Consider the following 20,931-nt stretch of genomic DNA (forward strand, 5'->3'; position numbering starts at 1 on the left):
ATAAAGTTGTGACTTGTCAAGCACCTGGGAAACATTTGTCTGTATGTTCTTACCAATCACCCTCACTGTAGCTTGCAACTAATTCTGAATTATCATAGGTCTTGTGGTGACCTCCCTCACTACATTTTGTTCTTGCACAATCACTCAATTTTTGTGGATGTCCTGCTTTAGGCAGATTTACAGCCATGACATACTCTTTCAATTTCTTAATGATTGGTCTAACTGGACTCCAAGGGATATTCAATGAGTTGGACATTTTATTTTGTCTGAATCTCCTGACTTTTGCTTTTCAATCACCTTTTCACAAAGTTGCTTGGAGTATTCTTATGTCTTCATTGTGCAGGTTAGGCCACCATACTGACTCAATCATAAGATAGACCTTCAAGATAAGGAGAATTTATATTACAATCAACTAAAATTTCTAATTACAGACAGGTTATCGCCATTGAACCAGTTGTGTGACTTTTAAAACCAATTGGCTCCACTAGTAATGATTTTCTTACGTGTTCAAATTATTTTGTATTTTACATTTGTAATTCATTTAGACCACTATGCTGTAATCTGTAGTCTTTTTCTGTTGATCTTTGTCAAATAAGTCAAATTAATGTTGTAAAACAATAAAGTGTTAGAAGTTCCAATGGAGTGAATACTTTCTATAAACACTGCACAGTTACTATGATCTTTATTTATTTAGTTATTTAAGGTAAGAGGGAAAAATTAATGAAATATGCCATCAGTGTAAAAACCAACAGTAAAAAACAATAACAAATATTACAATTTACAGTACATGGAAATATACATGTTTTGAGTCTTTTTGGCAGTGCATAATTATTAATAAATAGATGGAAAAGGGCTCAAAAAATAATCAGGCTCCAGCTGGCAATGTATACATGAAAAACAATATTCCATTCTACGCTTTTAATGGGTACTCTGACCTTACAACTACTTACCTGTTATCTACTCATAATTAAGCTTCATGGATCCCATTTATTTTTATTCAACTTTCTACTAATGTTATTGCACTTTATTTCCATTATAATTTGTAACATTAATGACTGAAAGATTTTAAAGTTATCCAGAGCGCTGGGGAAAAAAAGGTTAATATTAAACACTTTAACCAGTTCAAGGACTAGATAGCCTTCTTTTAATATTGGTGAGAGATTAGCCAGAATTAAAATGTTATTTTCTTTATATTTTATTGTATGTTTGCACGATATGCTTCTATTTAATACCATTCACTCTTTCTCTTCCTCTTTTCCCACTTATAATGGAGACTGGGATCTTCTATTTCAATACCACAGATTACTGAAAAAGATTACTCATAAGGCATGAGTAAATAAAATGGAGTCTTGTTAGAAAAGTGTTGAAAGAAGTCTTGTCAAATTGGACTAAACAAAAGCATTTCACTGGAACTCAACCTGAGGTTATCAGAACAAGATAAAGCATTATAAGTGTGCTCCTACCAGTATCAACGTGTGCTATTAGGTGCTGAAAATTTGTATTGGATTAGAACTGGTGACTGAAGTACAAATAGTGTGATTTGTTCAATTCTTAGGCCTGTTCTAACTCCAACTGAGCTATAAGAGCTGGAAAATAACAGACCACAACGACAAACATTAGGAGACGAGACTGGAAGCTGCAGTCTGAAATGTGCAGTGATCACAAAGCCAGAAAAGACTAAATATCACCAAAAATCAGCTCCAGTAGGCAAATCAAATAGCACAGTAAAAAAAAGTACAATCTCCCTAGTATGGTTTGAAATAAGTGTCCATTCAAAGATTAGTTTCTGTTTAGTTTCATTTTAAACAGGGTGGGCTTGATAACATAATATGTTATTTGACTTCCATACTACATGACTGACAATAAGCAGTATTGCTATAAATGATATGGCCATAGTAAAGTCAAAACTCACAAAATGGAGGCAGACATGACGCAAAAGCAAACCACAAAATGGTAGTGCAATGACATCATAAAAATAACTATGGCAAATATTAGGATTTACAACACAAACTCAGAATTTTGCTCTGAGATTAAAGTTGGTTCAGGGTTCACCAAAATATAATTTAGTTTGTTTAATTTTTGCAATTGCATTCCCCCATTTTGTTTATCGCTCCCATTAAATCAAAGCTACTTACTCTCAAAGTTGTGTTTAGCGATTTTTGGTTCCTTTGACCTTTTTCCACTTCCATTTATTTTCACATACTTGCAAGTTTCTGAGATTTTAGATTAATTTTGGTAACGATTCTATATCTTTTAATGAAAATCCTTTGAACAAAATTGAGGATCTTCACCAGGAACACTTTCTTTTCACCACAGTTTGAGTTTCAGTTCCTCTGCAAATCTGGATTTAGTCTGGGCAGAATAAGAGCAAAAAACATCTGAATCATTGTTTAAGGAGCCTTTAAATCAGGAGATGAGCAATTCAGAAATCAGCAATAATATAAGAGTAGAAGGAAGATAGGTTGACCAAACTTCTGTATTTCCTGGGACAGTCCCTTATTTCTTGCCAAATTTTGGTCCCAAATTCTTCTTAGAAATCCTCATTTGTCCTGTATTTTAAAAACAACCAATTTCTCAGTTCAGTAATTCATACTGACAGGACAGTATGCATGACATTTTCAGAAAGAGCACATCCTTCAATACATTAAAAATGACTAATTATATTAGTTCTGTTCGAAATAGACTATTTCACACCAATCAGATAAAGTATTTTGTATTTATGACCTAAAACCAGCACAAGTGCAACATCAAGGCACTTCTTTCATCCTCATGCTTAATCCACCAGTATGACTAAGCATTTGTGCTAATTTAACAAGGAACTTCAGAGGCAATTTAAATTTCTGAAAAAAAAAAATTGTACGTTCAGGGAGCACCAAAGTGCTTTGTAGCTACCATTGTAGCAATGCAATACGCCTCCAGCAAGTGCATAACATGTTGTTTCAAGTATACAAAATGAAGTACCTTATTATATGAGTGGCTTTGAAGACTGTTTTGGCTTGGTTTGAGTCTTTAAAGTTGTCGAGTACATGAATAGCGTAAGCATGTTTGCATATAGCACTGTAAAACCCTGATGCAACCCTGCAGTCTCCAATCCCTGTGTCCATCCAGTATTGGTTCAGGAAGCATCTGGTTATCTTAAAGAAAGAATATTTGCAGACATTAAAACACAGGAACTAAACAGAGCAAAGCATAAATCAACCTCAGAGGGTGAAGCCAAATGTCTAGATAAAAATGGAATCCAGGAGGAATCTTAGACAAGATACAAGAAGACTACACAAAAGCGGCAACAATGATTGCAAAGCTTTAAATAATCGGCAGAATGATGGAAGAGCCTGAAATGAGTATCCTGCATACAGTATGTCTTCACCAGGTAACCTGAGATAATCACCAGTAAAAAGAAATATGGCTAAGGATACTGACAGATACTTGGCCTGATATTTTAGGCATTTCTTTCATGTAGTCCTGAAATACAGTAGGTAAACATTTTTAGAAAATTACGAGCAAGATCTTACTGTAAATGATATACTCCATATTAACAACCTTACATAATGGAAAGCATAATTTTGTTCTGAAGATGGCAGATGGAGATGACCCTTGAATGCATGCATCCTAAGGATTTATAGAGCCATTATTATCACTTGTACAGAGTACAATGAAATTGTTACTTGCACATGCTTATCAACAAGCAAGACAGTGCCATGATTAGTAAATACAACCTCTTCTCAAAAGTTCTATCTTCTTTACCTGAATAATGACAGCACACAGAAGATAGTCAAAGAGTGAAAATCCTTTAAAAGTAAAAGTGAACTAATTAATAAGAAGTATTAAACAACATTAGCGTCAGTATAGTAGGCACATGACTGGATAGTTAGTTGGTTAAATAAAAAAGGTAACTGTTGTAAATTACAACAAAAAAGACATGGGGTTTTCTGCCACAAGTTAATACTGTATGTACACAAGCAAAACATTATATTTATAGACCTAGACAGCCGGAGTTGGTCCTTCAGCCTCAAACATATTTGCTTTATTTATGGCCAAATCATACCTTGTGTAAAGGTTAAGGAATATTTCTCGCTCAAACACACTCTCAATTTAAATCCATTATCACCTACATGAGCTTGGAAGTCTTCCAGCACTTCTACAAAGTCTGTGGATGATAGTTTGCTGGGAACAATACCTCCATATTTAAATATGCTGAACATAAATGGTTATTAGGAGTATAAACACAAAAAAAAGTAAAGTTTCTCTTCTTAGCCTACCTCACGGTTGCATTGACGTGACAATCAGTTAGAATAACTTGACTCAGAAGATTGTGACATTCATCTAAGGCAGGAGTCGTCAATCCCAGTCCTGGAGGGCTGCAGTGGCTGCAGGTTTTTGTTCTCACCCGGTTGCTTAATTAGAAAGCAATTCTTGCCAATAATTTAATTTCAAGGCTTGTTAGTGCTTTAACTCTGCTATGTCAGGTAATTATCAGATCCTAGAGTTTCTTCCCCTTTCTAAGGATATCATCCAAATGATTTGAAGGCTAAAATGAATGAGTAATTCTCAGTCCTTCACTTTTTTCTCTTCACTTTTCTTCCAAGTATTTAATTAAACCCAATAGTGCATGATAAATACACGCAGGTGTAAATGGTAACAAACTAAATGGAGAAATGCTGGTCTTCTTTGTCATTTGCATCTTATTGCTAATAAGGAGCAATCAATACAGCTGTTTAAGACTAAAATAAGCAATAAGGGTTTATAATTTTAACGAGCGAGACACAGAGGTGTAGCTAGGGTTTTCAGCGCCCACGGACAACTGAAGATTTTGCGACCCCTCCTGTTTGCCAAAATGCAATGGGGATGGTAAAGAAAATTTTAAAAAATGTATTTAAAATAATAGTATTTTAAGAAAAAAAATTCATATTTTTTATTTATATATATATTTTCTTTTTGCCAACTCATGGTTGTTAAATAAACTTAATAGTTTGTAATTTTGTGATTTTGCAGCATCTTTTCTTATAAAAATCTAAAAGAATATTTAAATAATAATTAAAAATGTATATATTACCTATCCCTTAAACTATGTTGTCTGAAACATTGAAAAAAATAGATACCACTATGAAAGAATGCATGAGATCCTGATTATTTTATTGTAATGAAAAAGTCAAATGTTTGTACGTGTTTGTATAATTTAATAAATAAAAAGTCCCCGAAAATGATAAGGCCGCCTCATGTTCTTTAAAATCTAAATCTATCATTAGTTTTTTTAAGAAAAAATTTGTTTTCCACATTTAAAAGTGATTTTAAAGAAAGTATATAGCAAATTATAAAGCAAAATAATTATATATTTATAAAAACTGCATTACTTACAATTTATTCGTATGAAAATATGATGGGGAAACGTCTAGACTTTTACAGCCGTCTACTAAAATACTTCACCACAGCCCAATCAATTTTCTATCAAACACATAAACACAAATCACACAGAAATGGCGCATGCAACAACTTAGAAAATGATACACTAATGCCTCATGTCAGTTGCACGACCTGTTTAATAACATCAAAAATGTTTCTGGGTGGCAGTCAAGCATGTTAGAGTAGTGGAGGGGATAAATTATTGTCTGTTGGGTATATAGAACTAATATGTGCTTCGAAATCAGAAAGAGACAAAAAACATAGGAAAAAGATATCCTCATACTGATGAAGTGATGGACTGAGTATGCAAATGTTTTTTATTTACTTTTTAGTGCATTTAAGAATGGAAAATATTTCATTCTTAAATTTCGTAACATCAATTTGGCACCCCCTGGATGCTGCATTACAGATGTCCCCCCTTGCCACCCCAGAGCCACGCCACTGGCAAGACAACTAAAGTGAAGCAGAAGTGTTACTTGAGCAATAAGTGCTTCTTATTAAGCAACTAGGTTGGAGCAAAAACCTGCAGCCACTGCAGACCTCCAGGACCGTGATTGAGGACCCCTGATATAAGGGTTTGTGTCTCCTGGGGAATCTTGAAGTTTTGTTGACTTGATAGGGCCATCCATTTGAAAAAGAGTAGTCAAAATTTATTTTAGTCTCATAATAGTTCCAGTCATAATGTTAAAAACCTTGCTTATAGAAGGACCATTAAAACCCACCATTGCAACAAAGTCTGTGTTTTTCAGTAAGCATTCAGGTAGGGAATAATGTGGTAACTTGCAGTCAGGAATCACATGATCGGACTTTTGGTTATTTTTTTAATAAACACTAAAACCAGTTAACATTAACACCCACAGAGCGCATTGACTCTCTGAACACTTTCCGCCTTTCTACCTGCCTCCAGCTACTTCTTGTACTTACTCTACTGCCTCCTATCTCTATTGATGTTACAATTATCTTTATTCCTCAAAATAGTACAGAAACGCACCCCAAAATTCTCTTTTGCACTCTACATGTAATTTTAAAGAAAAGAAAAAGCTGACACCTGGTTATGAAGGACAGGAGCAATTCATGTTTGGATAAACTCAAATCTGGAAACAGAAAATGGTTTTTGGAACTTGGAGTGCCACTTCAGCATTGAAATGGAGCCCATAACTGCTGTCGAAAAGTACCAGATCGATATACTCAATCAGCTCTGATGTGGTTTCTTGAAAGCAATACCAAGTATTGAAGGTTGCATGAATGTCTTTAAATCCACTGAAATAGAAAAATGACAACTTTCAAAATCAATATTTGGATTAGTCATAAATTGCACACTCAATTAATTGGAAAATAGTTATGTTTACTTAATAGTTACGTTTAATAAAAAAAATACCATGTAATTTAACAAGAAGAATTAGCAAAACCAAAAAAGACAGACTATACAGAAAAATTGCAAAGTATATAGAAAAGCCCTATTCAATTATTCAAAATCACTGCAAACCAAAAATCCAAAATAGTACAATTAAAAAACATAAATGTGTTATTTTTGTGGCATTTTACCCTTTCTGATATTTAATATGAGTACCGATATGTTGTTTCTGTAGACATTGTGTATTGCTCAGCAGCCTAGACAAAAGTGCCTCATTGCTGCTGTATGTAGCGTACTGTTGACACGATTCCAATTTAAAATAAGGCGGCTGGCACTGAGCTTAGATCTCTATAAGTGAGATACTTGGCACTCAAGCAAACAAAAGAAATAAAACCTCTTTCACAGTTAGGCTTTGAATATTTTTTCATTCTGGTTTGTCCTTGTTGATACTCTATAAGATAGAAAGAAAAAATGATTGTTTTAATGAAAAAAAACAAGAATGGGTTGGCAAAGTATTGAGACTCCAAAACAAAGACATTTTTTATTAGTCAAAAGGCTAAAATATGTCAGTTCAGTTACACAAATCAAATCTCCCCAAGTCTGTATGCTGTCCAAGTCCCTCTGTAATGATTCAAAGGATTCCAGATTATCTGCCAATCCACCTGTCTTGGTATCATTTGCAAACTTCACCAGCTTGTTACTTATATTCCTATTTAAATCATTTATATACTGTATATTAAAAATAGTTGCAGCCCAAGCACTGCCCCCATGAAACACTACTCCTAACATCAGACAATTCTGATGAGGTTCCTCACACCGTAACCTCTTCTTCCTGTATCTGAGCCAATTTTGTACCCTTCAACAAACAACACCCTGAAATCCCACTTCTTTTAGTTTGCTTTCTGAAAGTCCAGACAAATAATATCACATGCTCCACTTTGATCATACTCTTTTGTTGTTTCCTCATAGAATTCCAGCATGTTGGTAAAACATGACCTTCCTCGTCTGAACCTATGCTGACTTTTCAGTAAAACTCCTGCTGTTGCCATTCATTTTTCAGTGTCATCCTTAATAATTCCTTCTATTACTTATCCTGTCATGCATGTTAAGCTTACTGGCCTATAGTTGCTTGGATCTGCCCGATCATCCTGTAAAGGGTTAATATTTGCCATTTTTTAGTCCTTCTGAGTTTCCTCAGTGTGCAGTGACTTCCTAAAATGATGTGTCAACTTCCTTAAGAATTTGAGGGTAAATATTATCTGGTGCTGTAGATTTGTTTGATGTTAGCCTATTTTATCTTTGCAGTACTTTCCCCTCAACAACTTCCAAATTCCTCAGTACCTTCTTAGTAGTCCTGTTTACCGCTGGGAGGTTTTATACTTCCTCACTTGTAAAAACCTCTGAATAATGCAAGTTTAGTGCATCCGCTATTTCACTGTCTGTATTTTTTAATTCCCCATTACTATTCCTGATGCATTTCACCTCCTCCTTGATTGTACTTTTGCTACTAAATAATGAAAGTAGTAAAGTCATCTTTCACCTTATTCGCTATATTCCTCTTTAGCAGCCTTTTACCCTTCCTAATGTCCTTCTTAAAGGTTGCCCTTATGTTCTCATATGCCCTATGGTTTGCGTTAGTGTTACTAGCCTTATAAGTCATATACAGTTGTTTTTTTTTTTCCTTTTTCTTCTTTTTCCTTTTTTTAAATTCTTTATTAATCCACTTCTACTAATTCCAAACTTAGGTACATACCTGTCCTGCATTATACATAAAACATTTTTAAACCTGTTCCACTGCTCCTCGACTGTCTCCACACATAAAAGCTTATCCTAGTCTATCCTCCATAGACTTTGTCACATCTGCTCAAAATTTGCTCTACCAAATTAAACTTAACAGTTTGGGTCTTTGCATCTGCACTCTTTCACTCTTCTTACACTGAGAACTGTATTATATTATGGTCATTTGACCCTAGTGGTTCAACCACCTTTTTATTTTTACACTATTGTTTGTTCCTTCATGTACATTTCAAAACCTGGCCTATCCAAAACTCACTGCCCCCCATACCCTAGTTTAAACCATCCTCAAGTAACCTACTCATATGCTTCCCTAACACATTGGTGTCAGTCCAGTTCAGGTGTAACACATTGCAATGGAACAGGTCCCATCTGTTGCAAAAGGAGTCCCAATGCCCCATAAACCTTTACCCTTCTATCCTACACCAAGATTTGAGCCACTTGTTAACCCTTCTAATTTTCTTAAGCTTTCCTGGACCAGCACGTGGCATAGGCAAAACTTTGAAGACTTACCTTGTCAGTTCTGCTCCTCAGCCTGGCACCGAACTCTTTAAATTGTAATTGCAGAACTGACAGACCACACTTATGTTTGTCATTTGTTCCAACATTGACAGTGACTCCTGGATCCAGCCCCACTCTGGCCAAGAGCCTATTCACCCTTCCAGGGAGTTTTCCCACTTGTGTACCAGAAAGGCAACACACCGTACAAGACTCTCTGTTTGTGGAGCAAACCTGTACTTAAATCCCCCTAATAATTTTGTCCCGAGCTATCACTGACTCTTTCTGGGAACTGTTTTTGAGGTGGTCAGTTGGGGCTCCTCATGCCTATCTACCATCTTCAGAGACAATGTCCATCTCCTCAAGGACCTGAAAATGGTTTGAAACCCCAATTCTGGGGTTGATGCCCCCCAACAGTGTGTCCCCTTTACGTTACCGTGAGTGCAACCCACCTCTCTGTAACTGTCTAGTCTAGAATCTCTCCCCATGCCACCTTAGGGGTGCACAATATTTCTCTAAAGGACGATTAGGCCAGGTCTGCCAATTCTTTACTACAATGAAGGAGATCCCACTCCTCCTCCAGTTCAGTAGCCCAGAGATTGAGGTGCTGGATTATCTGGCATCTCCTGCAGATGTAGCCCTCATAGAAGACTGGCTCTTTCAAGCCATCATTTAAAAAATCCAACATCCAACAGGACTTGCATTGCACTGGCCTCATTAAAAAATTCAGTTAATACAACTGCCTTATACTTTTCTTCAATATTTTATTAAAAATTAAATAATTCAACTTAAATGCTAAAACAGGGTGGCACGGTGGTGCAGTGGTAGTGCTGCTGCCTCGCAGTTAGGAGACCCGGGTTCGCTTCCCAGGTCCTCCCTGCGTGGAGTTTGCATGTTCTCCCTGGGTCTGCATGGGTTTCCTCCCACAGTCCAAAGACATGCAGGTTAGGTGGATTGGTGATCCTAAATTGTCCCTAGTGCTTGGTGTGTGGGTGTGTGCATCCTGCAGTGGGTTGGCGCCCTGCCCGGGATTGGTTCCTGCCTTGCGCCTTCTGTTGGCTGGGGTTGGCTCCAGCAGACACCCGTGACCCTGTGTTCAGATTCGACGTGTTGGAAAATGGATGGATGTTAAAACTAAAAAAAAAAAAATTAAGACAAAGAAATTAAAGAACAGCTACAGTTATTCTATACCTTCTGACCCCTTAAGCTCCTGTAATCTTCTTCACCTTGACTGCCTGCTGTTTGTTCTTCTATGAGGTTAATTTTATTTTTTTCTGTCCATTCCCCTAACTTTGCACTCCTCTTATTCCTTACTTCTCCACTCACACCGTTTGTACACCTTCATATTAATTAACCCTTACGCTGTCAATCTCTTAACAGCTCTACTTTCCTGACAACTAAAAACTGTTCAATATAAAACAAATTTGCTTAGTGAATATCTGCTGCTAGTTAATTTCTTACGATCTTGTCTGCTCTTACAGCTGATTGTGCCTGATCAGTGTCTTAATGCTGGCTGCCCACCTACAGTAAGTACCACTGAATCCTTCTCTTTACCACTTTGAAGTCAGCAGCTGATTTTCTTTTTATCCTATTAAGGAATTGCTTTTCCTTTTACTTATAACTATTTGTTGCTACAACATCAGCTAGTTACTTACAGAGACACGAGTGTCTACAACTGCTTTTTACTGCCCTGTCTTGCCGATGCTAGTTTGAATACAAATAACAAGGCAATACAATACAAAAAAGAAGAACAAGCATGCATAACAAGTAACTTTTCCAAATTACCCCCAAACTTCTTGCTGCTTTTGCTTCTGTGCAGGTGAAAAAAAAAAGCAAAAAACCTTTCTAAAGGGTAAAAAAGCTTTAAAAATTCCTGCACAGCTCCTTAGAAGCAACCAAAACACAAGTTTATAGGAGCAAAATATATTTTTTAATTAACTCTCACACCACATAAAGCAACAACTCTCAACTGCTTCTCTCGTTTGCAAAGATGACGTCAGTATGTCTCCAAAGCACAATTACAGTACCTAGAACTCTATCAGAGTAGACGTACAGTCACTCATCTTGTTCCTGTCTAGGTTCTTCTTGGCTGAGGTCTAAAAGTAAGAGCTTTGCTTTGTCCTGCTTACAAGTTTAACAACTGTGTTAGTGACATTAAAGACTCATCTGCTGTGTCCAAAAAATAAAGAGGCTTACAAACTCTTCCACTAGTTATATCTGTTCAATAAGGAATTTATCTAATCGTATTGAATGCATCAAGAAAGAAATTTAACACTAAAGAAACAAAAGCTAAGACACAAAAAATATTTTAACAGATTTTATATATAAAGTGAGAAAAAGAGTCCATCATGCCTTAGCTCAGCTGGCAGCTCAGGTATTGTGCAGTATAACCTTGATGGAACCATTTCAACTTCATCCCAAGTAACCAGCAAACAAAAATATTTATGATGATATTTCTACAAGCTTAAGTATACAAAAACAGTTCTATGCTGTAATTATCACAGAAGTAAGTATCAGTAAGTCATATTTTGTGAAAACCCCTTACTTCACATGAGTTGCAAGAACGAAAATCCATATAAGGATGAGTAGAGCAGGGACTGCGAAAATACAAAAAAGTGTAGATGTGAAAGCACACATCAATATGTTTTTCAATACATCAAACAAATATAATATTTGTGGAAAAGTAAAAATAGGAAAGATGAAACACAGATCCATTATTTATGTCCTGGGAAAATATCAGGAAATCAACCAGCCAGATTCAACAGCACTGAAACACAGGGCCACAAATAAACTGGAGTAACTAATTCAGTAACATCTATAAGTTAAATGTCATGTGGTTAAACATTTACACTAGGATCTAATCTACTGTAGTTTAGCTTAAAAATCCAAAACACTTATCTTCAGTACAGTTTAAAGTAGTGAATTTCAGGTAACTAAAAAGTCATCAAAATGATCGATCCCTAGGTATTTTAGGTAAGCCAGTATTCTTTAAGATGAGGGATGTCAACCTTTTTTCTTGGCATATCAAATCCAGGATTTGAAAGTACCACCAGTTTTTTTGGTCTTAAATTTTTAAACACTAATATCTTATTAGGTAAAACTAAATGTGATATTTCTATGCTCCAATTTATTTGTTTTGTATTTTTTGCTCATATCTCGCAAAATTGACATCCCATCAACCCATTCCTCTTGAAAAACACTTCATTCTATTGAGGCCTTTTCATGTGCTTGCTGACCAAACCTTCTGTCCAAAAAGGAACTTCCCTGTTAAACTCTTGTCTAAATACACACAAAATTAATGCTAGTCCTCCATTACCTCCCTACTGAGTGATTTGGAAATTGTCGAGGGAGAAGTACTGCTCGGATTAAATAGGCTGAAATCAGACAAATCTCAAGGACCAGATAATATTTACCCTCAAGTTCTTAAGGAGGTAAGTGGGAAAATCTATAAACTCTTGACACATATTTTTAGGAAGTGCACACTGCACACTGGGAAAATTCTGAAGAACAGGAAAATGGCAAATTTTATCCCATTATATGAAAAGGGTGACCAGGCAGATCCAAGCAACTATAGGTCATTAGGCTTAACATGCATTACAGGTAAATTAATGGAAAGAATTATTGAGGATAAAACTGAGCAACAGATGGCAAGAACAGGAATTTTACTGAAAAGACAGCATGGGTTCAGAAGAGGGAGGTCTTGTTTTACCCACATGCTGGAATTCTATGATGAAGCAACAAATGTGTATGATCAAAGTGGAGCATATGATATTATTTATCTTTACTTTCAGATAGCACGTTATTGGAAGATTACAGAAATGGGGGTGCAGACATTATGGTTTGGGTTTTGGATGAATGGGGAACTGGGCAAGTTGGCAGAGAACTGGGCAATTTAGAAGCAGGTGTGGTATAAAATTTGGGAGGCAGGTGCACCTGTTCCTTTCCACATCTATAGGGCACATTATGGGAAGAATAGGGGGACTGTGGATGTTATAGACTGAAGTTTTGGAGCATATTAGAAATGGGAAAACAAGTATCAGACTGGGCAACATGGTGGAAAGGGTATAATTCATTTTACCCTGGATTTGTCCTATGGGTCTGGTACTGGACAGGCCAAGATGTGCATTGACACTACTGTATGATGAGGACCATGAGTGCATATGTGGAATGACCAGTTAGAAAGATGTGAAAGTTCCTATATAATAGATAAATGCTGCTTTAGTTTGTCACCCCAAAAACTGTGTCAATACCCAAATCACTTTGACTAGCCTCCACTGGTTAAGAGTGGTGTCCCTCAGAGGTCAGTGCTAGGGCCACTGCTATTTTCAATACATATAAATGATTTGGACAGGAATATGGAGCTGGACAGTTTGACATCCGTGGCAGAGCGACGGGCGCTGAGCAGGTTCCTGTCAATCATGGAGAATCCACTGCATCCACTGAACAGTATCATCTACAGACAGAGGAGCAGCTTCAGCGGCAGACTGCTGTTACTGTCCTGCTCCACTGACAGACTGAGGAGATCGTTCCTCCCCCACACTATGCGACTCTTCAATTCCACCCTGGGGGGTTAACGTTAACATTATACAAAGTTAGTGTCTGTTATACCTGCATTTTTATCACTCTTTAATTTAATATTGTTTTTTATTAGTATGCTGCTGCTGGAGTATGTGAATTTCCCTTTGGGATTAATAAAGTATCTATCTATCTATCTATCTATCTATCTATCTATCTATCTATCTATCTATCTATCTATCTATCTATCTGTAAGTAACAAGCTGGTTACATGTGCAGATGATACCAAACTATGTAGATTGGTAGATAATCTAGAATCCGCTGAATCAATACAGAGGGAATTGGATAGCATACAGCCTTGGGAAGCTTTGTGGCAGAAAAATTGATTGTAAGTTAATGTCAAGTATTACATTTAGGAAGTAAAAATGTTAGGTTTGAATACACAATGGGAGATCTGAAAATATAAACTACATCTGTAGTGTAGTGGATTTGTCACTCTAGACTGCCATACAGTGTTCAGAGACCATTAAGAAGGCAAACAGAATGTTAGGTTATATAGCACGATGTGTGGAGTACAAGTCTAAGGAAGTTATGCTCAAGCTTTATAATGCACTGGTGAGGCCTCATCTGGAGTACTGTGTGGAAATTTAATCTCTGGATTACAAAAAGGACATATCAGCACAAGAAAAGTCAAGAGATGAGCAACTAGGCTGATTTCAGGGCTACAGGGAAAGAATTATGAGGAAAGATTAAAAGAGCAGAGCCTTTTCAGTTTAAGCAAAAGAAGAGACATGATTGAAATTTTTTTAATTATTAAGGGAATTAGTACAGTGGATCTAGACTGTTATTTTAAAATGAGTTCATCAAGAACATGGGGACGCAGCTGGAAACTTGTAAGGTTAAATTTCGCACGAACATTAAGAAGTCTTTATTTACACTGAGAACTATGGACTCATGGGATAAACTACCAAGTATTGTGGTAGAAAGTAGGACTTTAGGGACTATGAAAACTAAGTTTGATGTTATTTTAGAAGAATTAAGTGGATAGGAACAGTGAGCTTTGTTGGGCTGTTTGGCCTTTTCTTGTCTAAATTGTTGTAATGTTCAGATGTTCTAATTAGCTTTACAATACTGACTTGTTTACAGAATTAATTCACTTAAAAGTGACATCTTATCTACATCCAATATTTCTCACGCAAATGAAATATTATGAGTCTTTACTTTATTGACCATGTACAGTAATGAGTGCTAGGACTTTGTCTCGATAGTGTTGGTGCAGCATACAAGGACAACACAGAAAGCAAAAGATAAATATCCATCCATCCATTATCCAACCCGCTATATCATAACACAGGGTCACGGGGGCCTGCTGGAGCTAATCCCAGACAACACAGGGTGCAAGGCTCCCCCGGGCAGGGCCACAGCCCACCGCAGGACATACACACCCACACACCAAGCACAATTTAGGATCACCAATGCACCTAATCTGCATGTCTTTGGATTGTGGGAGGAAACCGGAGCAGACACGGGGAGAACATGCAAACTCTACGCAGGGAGGACCCGGGAAGCGAACCCTGGTCTCCTTACTGCGAAGCAGCAGTGCTGCCACTGTGCCACTGTGCCACCCAATAAATATAAGAAGATAAAATATAAAATAATAAAATATTATGCAACATACAAGTGCAATACCAAAAATAAACACATAATAGGTTTGAAATATCCAGGAAGTCTAGTGTGCAAGAATACACAGATACTGAGTAAAAGCTCAGATATGATTAGTCAGAATAACTGCACTTGAGAAAAACTTAGTGATGTGTTGTTTTAGAGTTCACTGCACTAAGGCATTTGCTGGAGGGAGGTCTTCGAAATGGGTGATGCCTTGGGTAAGTCGGATCAGCAATGATCTTTGCGATGCTCTTCTTTACCCTGGACTCATACCTGTATAGGACTTCAATGTGCAGTAAGTTACAGCCTATGATTCTTTTACAGGCTTTGATGATGCGTTGCAGAATGGCCTTAGCCTGAAAAGAGGCAGCACCTAACCAGACAGTTACAGATGAGGTCAGAATTGGACTCGATGATGGCTGTGTAGAATTGGACCAATATTGCCTGAGAGATGTTGAATTTCCTCAGCTGACATATAAAGAACATTCTCTGATGGGCTTTCTTAATAATACATGTGATGTTATTGTCCCATAGGTTTTGTGACAGCACACTGCCCAGAAACCTAAATGACTCTGTAATCCTAACACCTGAGCCACTTATATCAAGTGATAGGTGAGCAGGTGTCTGTTTCCTGAAATCTTTAATCATCTCGAGAGTTATTTGAATGTTAAGATCCAAATTATTATAGCTGCACCACGATGTCATATTTTCCACCTCTTGTTTGTATATAGATTCATCATAAATGAGGCCTAATAGTGTGATGTCATCTGAAAATTTAAGAAGTTTGCTAGACGAATCGCCAGTGGTGCAGTCATTTGTATATAGTAAGAAAAGTAGTTGCGAAAGGACACAACCCTGGGCTGCACCAGTACTGATGGTTAATGGGTCAGACATGTGTGTACCCAACCACACGTACGGCTTCCTATCTGTAAGAAAGTTTGCAATCCAATGACAGATTAAACTAGGCAGATTGAACTGGGTTGGATTCTTATCTAGGGGTTCTGGGATGATTGCATTAAAAGCAGTGCTAAAGTCCACAAATGAGATTCTTATATTTGCTCCGGCTTACCAAGTGTTGGTAAATAAAGCTCAGACCTAAATTCACTGCTTCATCCACAGACTGGTTAGCTCTGAATGCAAGCTGAAATGGTCCAGGGAGTCTTTTGTAATATTCTTGAGATAATTCAAAATAAGGCGTTCAAAGGTCTTCATTACCACAGAGGTTAAAGTTACAGGTCTGAGATCATTCAAGTCTGAGTCTTTTGATATTTTATGCTACTGGAATGATGGTGTTGGTCTCAAAGTAAGCAGGAACAGTGCCACAGATCCAGAGATTGGTTGAACATGTCTGCAAATACTGTAGACAACTGGTCTGCACAGTACCTGAGTGTGGAAGGAGAAATAAGGTCTGGGCCTTCAGCTTTTTCAATATTTTGCTTTTTGAATAAGCTGCAGACGTCTTTTGCAGTGATGACAGGAGGGGGAACATGACAAGCTATAATATTGAACATAGATAACATTTTATAAATAGAACAAATGAAAGAAATTTATTGTTTACTGATTTTCTCCCCCATTTTCCCCCATTTAAGTATTCTGTTTTATTAGCCCCACTAATTGTGAGTCTCTGTGTCTATGCACTTCCATTAATGCATTATATTTCTCATCACTGTATGGAAGCTGAGCCACATAAATGCTTGGGCAAGGTGGACATTTTGAAACACTAAGTAAATGTATTTGCTCATGTTGTCATAGTTGTCAGTTACATGCAATGTTAAGTGAGTGCCTTGCCTCTAGAGCAAACAGGACAGGTTTCTTCTCCAAATGATCACAAACTGGATAAGTTGGTCATAATAAAATGAATGGGTAGTTTGATTCACAGCTGTAGCCATATTCACTACAATCAGGATGAATTTAAAACCTTCTTTTATGTATTGAGGATATGTATGATATTGTGTTTATTCTAGCAGCCATTTCAAGTCCTGTTATTCAAGTTAAACACGACTGCAACTGACATCTGGTTGGTCACATCAGCATGCTCTCAAAGCAAGAATGAATTTGGTGCATTTTATTTGTAGACCAATTCCATAAACGTAAAGTGTTAATAAATGTTTTTTGCCATGAAAATGCAGCAGAATTTGTATGCTACTTGAGGTATAACTGCCAATGCAACAGCTTCTCTCATTTAGCTATATAGTGGGTTCTCCCTTTCACAGGCTCTCTTTCTCTCTCCCTTCGCTCATGTTTTCTTCTCCTGACTTTTTTTTGTGTGTTCCCTCACATACCATCCCATAACTCCCCCATACTAAAGCATTTCCTTCTATAAAGTATGAAACAATCTAACTTTTTGAAATGCCTGTGAGAAATTACCAATTGCTGAAAAAACATCTCTAAACATAGCAGGGTGTGCACTGCACCAAAGATTATTTTAGGGTGTACTCACACTAGACGCATTTGTTCTGTGCCAAACCCAAGTCTGATTGTCCTCCCTTCTTACTCCCTGCTTGGCCTGCACTCATACTGCACTTTCACATTCTGGGCCCAGCATTCTTTCATCATCACCATGCGACTTTGTGTAAAGCCAAAACAAGATCCCAACATGGAGTGACAGCATGCATGCCAAAATGATTTTGCTTAATTTGTGTTTTTTCTGGAATAGGACAGGATCACACTCTACCCTCTTACAGATTTATTAAGTGTGCAGCACAGCATTTTGCTGTTAATCGTACTGCACGAATGAGAAGAATTTTTACGGAGACAAATGATGCTAAGAGAGGAATTTGCAGCTTTTCTTGGCAACTACAATTCATGTTAATCTGTAAGGTGAGAATACAAGCGTGATTTTAACTCAAATGTATCAAATGAAATGATGTCACATCATTGGTGTCATGTCTGTGTTCCATGCTCGGGGATGTTTAGTGATCACACTGTTCCCAAATCCTACTGAACCTCAGGGCACAGTATGATTGGCCCAACATGATGCAATCACACTAGTCAAACAAACTACTTTGTGGTGGGTTACATGCAGACAAAAGTGTTCGGGCATGGAACAGATTGCACATGTGAGTACACCCTGAGCTGCAAAAAGACAAGATAAGAACCAGCCCTGGACAGTTCAACAATCCATTAGATGGGTAGGCTTTGTATTGTCAGTTCACCCCATCTTCCTAATTCTCCTGCTGTGACTGAATGTTCTGACAGAACATGACTTAGAGACTTCTGAGTCTTCACTGAGTTGGATCAGAGTTCATTATGCTGATATTTTGAAAGACTGTGGACCAGGAGAAGAAGAATGGTCTTGGGTAGCAGTATGTACCTACAATGCACCAGCAGGTTCCATAGTAATAAATGTATTCTCAAGCTATGAAATGGTAGAGGTGAGGTTCTGTCAGGATTTAACACACTGATGTGTGGTACACATTGACTTACCTGAAGTATATCAACCATTAATTTTGTATTGATTTTATATTTTGTATATAGTATGTGTTGTGTTTGCTGCATATTTATGGTGTAATATTAGCTGAAACAGACAAAAGGCAACACCAATACAGCAGTATGCAGAATTTTTAATGCTTTCTTCATAATAGTTATCTGCAACATTACTATTACTATCCATCCATCTATTATCCAACCCACTATATCCTAACCACAGGGTCACAGGGGTCTGCTGGAGCCAATCTCAGACAACACAGGGCGCCAGCCCACCGCAGTACTATTACTATTACTATACTAATTAAAATGGCATGTGATCGTTTTTAACAAGGCAAGTATTACGATTAGCTTTTAGCTCTGCCTCTGGCTCCAAATTTCATATGCAACCTGCTGCTAGCCATCTTTACCTTCTCAATTAACTTTCCAGCATATATCACTAGAGTGGTATGCATTCTAAGCAGACACACGTTTTTTCAGGGTTACATGACATTGTAGTTTTATCTCTACATAAAGGCCTTCTGCATTCTTTCTCACTTTTTCAAAGTTTTTTAATTGACCTGCCAAAGCACATTTTCTCTTTGCAATTTCTGTTAGATTCCTGATTTGAACTGTTTGCCATGTTACTAAATAAATTGGTTTTATTTTTTTTTACCCTGTCTTTGTTTCTGAATCTATCACTGCTTCTCTTTTGATGTTTAGAATTAAGCCATGTTTCAGATTATGCTTTGGACACATTGGAATATATTTCCATGCATTGTTTACAATTTAAACTCTGTTTATGGATTATGAAAATTGGTGTCTTTTTGTTTATTGTATTTCTCTTCCAACATTTTTTTTTGATCTTGGGTTGCAGTCTCTGCCACTTTGTAATTCTAGAATGTATGATGTTTCATAATGTAGGTATAATGATTTCTATAAAGTACTGAACTAAAACTATGAAAAAGATAATAAAGCATCATTAAAATATGGTTTAGGAATTAGGCTTTCTAACCAATTAGAGACATTTACCACTTCTTTTTAATTGTTTTGAATAGCTTGTGTAACCATCCAGGTTAAAAAATGAAACAAATAAATGAGTTTCAGTCAAATGCTGGCTATGAGGTAAGGGTGGCAAAGTCTTTATGTATTAGGAGGAGGATAGCAAAAATTCTTATATATAATTTGATACTATCCATATGTATGGTGTTCACGTCAATACCCCGTATGTATGGTGTTCGCGTCAATACAAGTTAGAACCATGCAATGGGACTCTGCCTCTGTAGTCAGAACATAATGTGGCAAACGCGGACGCAGTATTTCATGATTAGCTAAGAATGTTCGAATGCTTCAGTGACGCCGCTGGACGGCCGAGTATAGTAAGTCGGTGTGGGTTCGAGCAGATAAGTAAGCAGGTAAGTTTGGTGGGTTTTTGGAACATTGGTTTGGTGGGGCATACTTTCCAGGACTAATATCGTCGACTGACTTAAACCCTTCGACAGCTCTGGAACTGTAAGTAATTTAGAACGTATCGCCATTTGCTTGGTACGTTGAAATCTATCTTTGGGCAGTTCGGTTTTGGCATCCGTCCTTCTGACATCTATTGACAAACTGAGTAATGGCGGCTGGGTATTAACAACGGTCATTGTTTAAATTTTAGCCGATTTCAGATCTAAAATGACCACGTCAACATAATTATTACTCCGACTCTAATTAGTCGTAAAATAGAGTTTGTTTTGAAAATTTGTTTGTCGGAAAAAATCAAATGAGGTGCCGAAGAGACATCTTGCAGCCCCGTTTAAACAGGAAGCTCTTCGTTACATCGGCCGAAAAGGTCTATTTTAAGCACAAATCAGTGCCATGATAACAAAATCATTTCAAGGACTTAAAAAAACAAATAATTCTTTGAAGAGAAAGTATGGATTTCACAAACGTAGAAATTGTAGCCTGATTCGATCGGATAATATAAAAAAGATGTATGCACTATAATGAGATGCTTGCTTCATGAACCAAGAAAAGGCTTGTTACTTTATAATAAAATATAATACTACATTCTTGTCTAATCTGAAGGCTTTTTTTTTTTAAGAAGAGTTCTCACCACCACAGGAGCACAGCTGGTTATGCTCTGGCTACAACATCTGATGTCATTTACTCTCGACCGTTTAAACATCCATCCATCCATCCATCCATTATCCAACCTGCTATATCCTAACTACAGGGTCACAGGGGTCTGCTGGAGCCAATCCCTGCCAACACAGGGCACAAGGCAGGAAACAAACCTTAGACAAGGCGCCAGCCCA

The 20,931-nt window shown here is 37.1% G+C and overlaps 2 long non-coding RNA genes across 10 annotated transcripts in view; one reads left to right on the forward strand and one right to left on the reverse strand.

Annotated features, from left to right (window-relative positions):
* LOC120539387 overlaps positions 1 to 20,931 on the forward strand; it is a 201,537-nt gene that overhangs the window by 112,109 nt on the left and 68,497 nt on the right. The window contains exon 6 of one of the 9 annotated variants that reach the window (XR_005635603.1): positions 10,528 to 10,572. The exons of the other annotated variants lie outside the window; for them this stretch is intronic. This is a non-coding gene — a long non-coding RNA (uncharacterized LOC120539387). The remainder of the gene's footprint in view (positions 1 to 10,527; positions 10,573 to 20,931) is intronic. 9 annotated transcript variants of the gene reach the window in all.
* On the reverse strand, positions 2,234 to 4,374 carry LOC120539390. The gene is made up of 3 exons (XR_005635606.1): positions 4,260 to 4,374; positions 2,962 to 3,134; positions 2,234 to 2,549 (listed from the first exon to the last, which is right to left on the reverse strand). It is a non-coding gene; the product is annotated as an uncharacterized LOC120539390 (long non-coding RNA).

This window comes from Polypterus senegalus, chromosome 11, assembly GCF_016835505.1.
Source record: "Polypterus senegalus isolate Bchr_013 chromosome 11, ASM1683550v1, whole genome shotgun sequence".
Taxonomy (NCBI): Eukaryota; Metazoa; Chordata; class Cladistia; order Polypteriformes; family Polypteridae; genus Polypterus; species Polypterus senegalus.